The 7,602-nt window shown below is 46.1% G+C and overlaps 1 pseudogene; it reads left to right on the top strand.

The window, feature by feature from the left end:
• Nucleotides 1–6,430: 6,430 nt before the first annotated feature.
• On the top strand, nt 6,431–6,548 carry LOC124552418 (annotated as a pseudogene).
• Nucleotides 6,549–7,602: the final 1,054 nt, after the last annotated feature.

Below are 7,602 nucleotides of genomic sequence, written 5' to 3' on the forward strand. Positions count from 1 at the left end.
TTCAATTTAAACCATGTATGTTTGATAGGGTTCATGTCTGGAGAACAAGTTGGCCACTCTAGTTGAGCGATGTAGTTTTCCTGAAGGAAGTCGTTCACAAGATGTGCATAATGGGGGTGCGAATTGTCGTCCATGAAGACTAATACCTCGCCAATATGCTGCCGATATAGTTGCGCTACCGTGCAGCCGTTACGACGCCTTCCATGACCTCCAGCGGCGTACGTCGGCCCCACATAACGCCACCCCAAAACTGTAGGGAACCTCCACCTGGCTGCACACGCTGGACAGTGTCTAAGGCGTTCATCCTCACTGGGTTGCCTCCAAACATGTCTCCGACGATTGGCTGGTTGAATCCATATGCGACACTCATCGGTGAAGAGAACGTGATGCCAATCCTGAGCGGTCCATTCGGCATGTTGTTGGGCCCATCTGTACCGTGCTGCATGGTGTCGTGGTTGCAAAGATGGACCTCGCCATGGACCTCGGGAGTAACGTTTGCCACCATGCAGCCTACTGCGCACAGTTTAAGTCGTAATATGACGTCCTGTGCCTGCACGAAAAGCATTATTCAACATGGTGACATTACTGTCAGGGTTCTTCCGAGACATAATCAACAGCAGTATTAGCCCTTGGATGGCCTGCGCGAGGCATGTCATCGACAGTTCCTAGATCTCTGTATCTCTTCTGTGTCTGAACAACATCGCTTTGGTTCACTCCGAGGCGCCTGGACACTTCCCTTGTTGAGAGCCCTTCCTGGCACAAAGTAACAATGAGGACGCGATCGAACCTCGGTATTGACTGCCTAGGCACGGTTGAACTCCAGACAACACGAGACATCTACCTCCTTCCTGGTGAAATGACTGGAATTGATCGGCTGTCGGACCCCCTCCATCTCATAGGCGCTGCTCATTCACGGTTGTTTACATCTTTGGGCGGGTTTAGTGACGTCTCTGATCAGTCAAAGTGACTGTGTCTGTGATACAATATCCACAGTGAACGTCTGTCTTCAGAAGTTCTGGGAATCTGGGTGATGCAAAACTTTTTTGATGTGTGTATATACAAAGTACTTATAAACTGGGATGAACGTGTGCACCCCGGAATAAAGATGAATACAAGTACGTAAATTAAAGCTTTAATTTTGCAAATGACCGCCGGCCGGAGTGGCCGTGCGGTTCTCGGCGTTGCAGTCTTGAACCGAATGACCGCTACAGTCGCAGGTTCGAATCCTGCCTCGGGCATGGATGTGTGTGATGTCCTTAGATTAGGTTTAATTAGATTAGGTTTAATTAGTTCTAAGTTCTAGGCGACTGATAACCTCAGAAGTTAAGTCGCATAGTGCTCAGAGCCAATTGAACCATTTTGCAAATGACCATGTGACCCCATGAGACGAAGAAAATGAACTTTAGAAATCATTTGCAATTCTTTTAATAAACATCTAAGACAAAAATGAATGTTATTGATGTTAAGAAAAATATCCAGTCAGAGCCAACGTATACTCGACGATCAACCAGTACAACAAGTTTCAAGTTTCACTTACGTTTTTTCTGATTCATCTTTTAACGATGATGATGAATTGAAGAAAATACTTCGCCACTTTCGGTGTACAGTACGGAACCGAACTAAACCGATAAACTTTCAGAGATCATTGTACGGACCAAAAGAAGAAAAAAGAGGCTGGTTAACCTGAGCTCTAAAATCCATGCCTTAGCAACTATGAGCACTTGTTCAACAAGAGAAATGTGTTTCATAATGGAGAAGATGAACAAGCGCTCATAACGCCTAAGGTACCGTATGGCTTTTAGAGACCATTTTTACCACACATTCCTTTTTTCTTTTGGTCCATACTACCACTTGTAAAAGTTTGCCGGTGATGCTGTTGTTCACCTTGTAGAACAATTCGGTGAACATTCAAGCCTAAGGCGGGAGAAGAGACTCAAATCTTATGACTATGGCTGTATCAACATTGATCTAAGAAAGCGCAACGTGGTTGAATAAAACACGTTATCAAAGTAAAATACTGAAATGTGATTCCTCATATCAGTAAAAGGTCACTACAAAGAAAAAAAAAGATTACAAGGACCTATGGTGAGTGGCGGGTCGCCTTCAGGTCAGTGTCAGTCTCCCGCAATCCTCGGTCTGTGCGTCTCTAGACTAATCCTGGAAGAGGAAGTAAGTAAGCAAATAATATTATGCTCTTTTCGTTCTCAATTTAATATGTAATTTATTTCGAAGAATTCTAGTATGTGAGCCAATACATGGAAGTATCAAAGCTAAGAGCGTAGCTCTGTAACAAACAACAGGTGACAGTTCAAGGCTGTAGGCGAAGGTGTAGGGAGCATCGTTCAGTCAGTCTGCCGAGGAGCAGTGACCTATTAACATCGAGAACTGCGCAGCTAGCGCTATTCTGACCAAGTTTGTCACCACATTCACGTGTACTACAAGTTATAAAATGAGCGAACGCGAAATTCTGTACAAAACTGCGGAAATCGGCCTCAGAGACGCATGACACAATTTGGCAAGTGTACGGCAACACTGCAGTGACTAGTGCGATGTGTTTTGAGTGGCGTCACTGGAAAACAGCGCGAGATCAGGATGACCTTCAACGCCCAAAACACACGAAAATGTCAACACTATTCAGCAGCTTATTTGTGAGCGTTGTCGGAGAACAATGCACAACATCGCTGCCTTTACGGGTGTGTCCTGCGGAACGGTACAGGAAATCTTCATGACTTCAACATGAGGCGAGCTGCCAAGTTCGTCCAAAGGCTGCTGACATAGGAGCAGAAGGGCCGCCGTCTCGAAATCTGCCAAGAACTCCGTTAGGGTGCAGTGGATGACCTATCCCTCGTGTCGAGGAATATTACAGGTTACAGAACGCGGGTGTACGGATATGGCCTTGAGACAAAGCGAGCCCGTTATCGTAAGGTCCGCACCGTGACCAAGTTTAGATATTTGCGTCACTGTGCATCACGAATCCGCCCCTGCGGGCTTGACCGTCAATACTGATTTTTACTACGACATTTTCAGGCGTCCGGGGAAGAACATTCAGCGAAAGGGACCAGATCTGACACGCGCGAAAATCTAACCGCTCCACAGCAACATCTTACGCTATCGCCATGCCCTCTCCACAAGTGAGTTTTTGAGCAGAAAAAAGACAATCACATTTCCGCCCTACTAGTCAGATTTGTCTCCTGCGGACTTCACCATCTTCCCTATACGGAATATCTAGCCGAAAGGTCGTCGTTTTGTCACCACTGCTGAGATCCAGCGTGGGCGATAGAAGATGCTGGATACACTTCGGAAAGAAGACTTCAGCGCCATTTTCCAGCAGTGACATAAACGCCTTTCAGTGGCGTGTGAAACTATTTAACAGTTGGTGACGTCAGTGCGAACTTTATTGAAGGCTAAAATGATATGAAAATAGTAGCAAGAAAAACAGTATTCAGTTATAAACTTTTGTTTATACATGACAGAGAGCTTCGCTTTATGCATCAGAGCTATTGTTTGTCGTTGATCAAGGAGACGAAGCCAGTCAGTTGTCGACAGTGTGTGTGTAGTTATAGCCGGCAATACCGTTGATTGCCTATGGCAGCGAAGCTCACAAGGACTGCTGCGTTGTCAACTCAGCTGATAGTGCATAAACAGCAACTACGTGACATTGCTACACATTTGCAACGTCGCAACCTGGCTCGCCAGAATCTGCCTCACGTTTGAAGAACAAGTACACTGTAAAAATAAGGTCCCTTGCTAGATAATGAAAAAGTTGGTGCCTTCTAGGTGCTTCAGCCATAGCGGAAAACTCACAGAACACTGCAGGAGTCAGTCATTCGTAGCTCCGCACAGCCGAGCGGGGTAACAGCGCGGGCCAGGCGCCTTGCGCGGATCGTGCGGCTCTCCCCGTCGGAGGTTCGAGCCCTCCCTCAGAAACGAGTGTTTGTGTTGTTCTTAGCGTAAGTTACTTGAAGTTAGAATAATAGTATGTAAACCGGGGGACCGATGACCTCATCGGTTTGGTCCCATAGGAACTTACCACCACTTACCATCAGCTCCGCGCACGTGAAACACGACAGAACGCAGGAACAGAATAAGCGCTTATTGGCTAGCTGTGCAGATGTCTACTGCGCAGCCCTGTCCCAGAGGCCATAAACGCTGTTGCGGACTGTAGTCTCTGTAATGTCTGAGATCGACTGAAATTGTGCTGGCTGACTTCTGGTCTGTGATATGGTGTGGCACCACACACTGCAGTTGTGTTAATTTGTTGGAAGACGACATTGTGCTACAAGGTCCACCAATGCTTGTAAAGTCATTGACAACGCTGTGAGAGAGTTATCTTTGGATGTGCTATTGTGCTGACTTTGCAAATTCAGCTCGATCTCTGACTTCTAGTTTTCCTACGATTGAATAAACTACAGATATCTGTTGGTATTACTAAATGACTTTTTGAGCAGTTGCCTCCACATTTAGAAACACCATCAGATTTCAGTAATTTATTCATTTGTAGAGAGACCAGATATTTTCGCAGAATGAATACTAATGAACAGCTTGATTACAGACAGTTAAAAAAAAATATTTCTTCCAACAACAATGGCTAAAACTGACCGTAATATTGACTGTAATTAGTTAAGTAACACTTTTTTCTTTTCCGTCATCAATCTTGAGGCTGGTTTCATGCGGCCTGCTACGATTCCTCTCCAGTGTCAACCTGTTCATCTTAGAGTAGCACCTACATTCTCAATTATTTGCTGGATGTATTCCAATCTTTTGTCTTCCTCTACAATTTTGCTCTCTAAGGCTCCCTCTGTTACCATGGAAGACATTCCCTGATGTCATAACAGATGTCCTATCATCCTGTCCTTCTCGTTGTCAGTTGTCAGTGTTTTCCACATATTACTTGTCTCCAACTAATTTTCAACATCGCCTGCAGCATCGCATCTCAAACGCTTCGATTACCTTCTGTTCCGGTTTTCCCACAGTTCATGTTTCATTATCATATAATGCTGCGCTACAGACGTACATCCTCAGAAACTTCTTCCTCAAATTAAGGTTTATGTTTGATACCAGTAGACTACTCATGGCCAGGAATGCGCCTTTTGCCGTTGCTAGTCTGCTGTTGATGTCCTCCTTGGTCCGTCCGTCATTGGTTATTTTGCTGCCTAGGTAGCATAATCTACTTCATCTACTTTGTGACCATCAGTCCTGATGCTAAATTATTATCGTTGTTTTCATTTCTGCTCCTTCTCATTACTTTCCTCTTTCTTCGATTTACTCTCAATCCACATTCTGTACTCATTAGACTGTCCATTCCGTTCAGCAGATCGTTCAGAATTCTCCTTCACTTTCACTCAGGATAGCAATGTCATCTGCGAATCGTATCATTGATATCCTTTCACCTTGAGTTTTGGTTCCACTCCTGAACCTTCCTTTTATTTCTATCATTGCTTCTTCGATGTACTACCTGAACAGTAAGGGGAAAAGAACAATCCCTGTCTTACACCCTTCTTCATCCGAGCGCTTGGTCGTTCATTCTTATTATTCCCTCTTGCTTTTGTACATATTGTATATTACTCGTCTTTCCCTTTAGCGTACCCCTATTCTTCTCAGAATTTCGAAGATCTTGCACCTATTTGCATCGTCGAACGCTTTTTCCAGGTCAACAGCTCCTATGAACGTTACTTGATTGTTCTTTAGTCTTGCTTCCATTATCAACCTCAACTTCAGAATTGCCTCTCTGGTGCCACTACCTGTGCGGCTAGTGTTTATGCCATTTATTGTTTGTCATCTTTTATTACCGTACTGCCGGCCGAAGTGGCCGTGCGGTTAAAGGCGCTGCAGTCTGGAACCGCAAGACCGCTACGGTCGCAGGTTCGAATCCTGCCTCGGGCATGGATGTTTGTGATGTCCTTAGGTTAGTTAGGTTTAACTAGTTCTAAGTTCTAGGGGACTAATGACCTCAGCAGTTGAGTCCCATAGTGCTCAGAGCCATTTGAACCATATTACCGTACTGCCATCTCGTTTTATTATTTAATTTACTGGCGTCACTAACTTCCTGCCCTACTTGCCCGTGAGCAGCAGCAGCAGCGCGTATCGATAAGTGCACTGTCATACCATCTCTGGAGCGACCAATAGCATTTCCGGGTCGTCGTGTGTCTGGGTAGTCAGTTGGAGACGGACCAGCAGTGCAGTCGGGACGCAGCAGCAGTGAAGTCGGAGACGGATCGCCGGTGAGGCGCCGACAGCCAGTGCTCGCCGACCGCTGGCGACACACATGAACTGCCCGACGGAGGGAGATTGGAGCGGGACGACCTTTGGTTGGTCTAATGTATAAGAAACTATCAGCCTCGATTGCGGTAATGAAACCAACCTTTACATAGGTTTCAGCCCAAATAACTGAGCCTTCTTCAGAAGCCATACCTGAAACTATAATTTGTCTGGCAACGGCCTTGCTGCAGTGGATACACCGGTTCCCGTCAGATCACCGAAGTTAAGCGCTGTCGGGCGTGGCCTGTACTTGGATGGGTGAACATCCGGGCCGCCATGCACTGTTGCCATTTTTCGGGGTGCTCTCAGCCTCATGACGCCGATTGAGGAGCTACTCGACCGAATAATAGCGGCTCCGGTCAAAGAAAAGCATCATAACGACCCGGAAAGCGGTGTGCTGACCACATGCTCCTCCTATTCGTATCCTCAGGTGCAGATGAGACGGCGGTCGGATGGTCCCGATGGGCCACTTGTGGCCTGAAGAAGGAGTGCAAAAAAAAAAAGAAAATAAATAAATAAATAAATAATAATAATAATAATAATAATAATAATTTGTCTAAGAGGGCATGGTCTATAAATAAAACTAAAACAGCCTGTGCTGCAACGTTGAAAGTATATTTGGTCCTTTCACCATTTCCGGGCCTGGGCAGTCCGTTGGTTGGCTTGGAGCAGCGAGGAATTCTCCGCGGGAGGTAGTTGGGCCGGGGCCGCTGGCAGTCTCTATGCGGTGCCAGAGTGTGTGGGGCTGTTCCCATTGCTACGAGGTCTGTGGCTCACCTACCCTGGACACGAAAGTTGTGTTTTGATTTAATCTACCAGCAAGTCAAGGCTGTTCACATTGTGTCGTTTGGAGTTCATTGTCGGCTGTTGGGATATTTCCGCGAGCAACAACGTGGTTTTCAAATTGCAAAATTCTAGCCACCTTCCGGTGAGTTTGTGAGTTTCACTGCATCTGGCTATTTGAACTGATGTGCAGCCTTGTGGCCGCTACTGTTCGGTTACCTGCCCTGGCCGCCTAAATAAATTTAAGGCAATGTAGTTTCCTCATCGTGTTGTTGCTGTCCAGCAGGTTGTGTAGCTGCATGTATCATTGGTTGTGGGTGCCAATATCTTCTACGTTGTTCCGTTGAACTCTCTGTTGTGCCCTGGTCGGGTAAAGTGGAAGTTATATTGTAGGTGGGTCCGTTGACTGTCAGTCGGTTGGGTTGTCGTCGGACCGTGAATGGTTGGCCCGACTGCCTGTCTCACCTAAGCGAGCGTCAGTGCTTGAATTCCAGGTCGACCCTCGAACATCTGAGCGCCCTTGGGTGTACTGCCTTTGTCATCTTCTATTTTTGTTGTTGT

This window comes from Schistocerca americana, chromosome 1, assembly GCF_021461395.2.
Source record: "Schistocerca americana isolate TAMUIC-IGC-003095 chromosome 1, iqSchAmer2.1, whole genome shotgun sequence".
Lineage (NCBI taxonomy): Eukaryota > Metazoa > Arthropoda > Insecta > Orthoptera > Acrididae > Schistocerca > Schistocerca americana.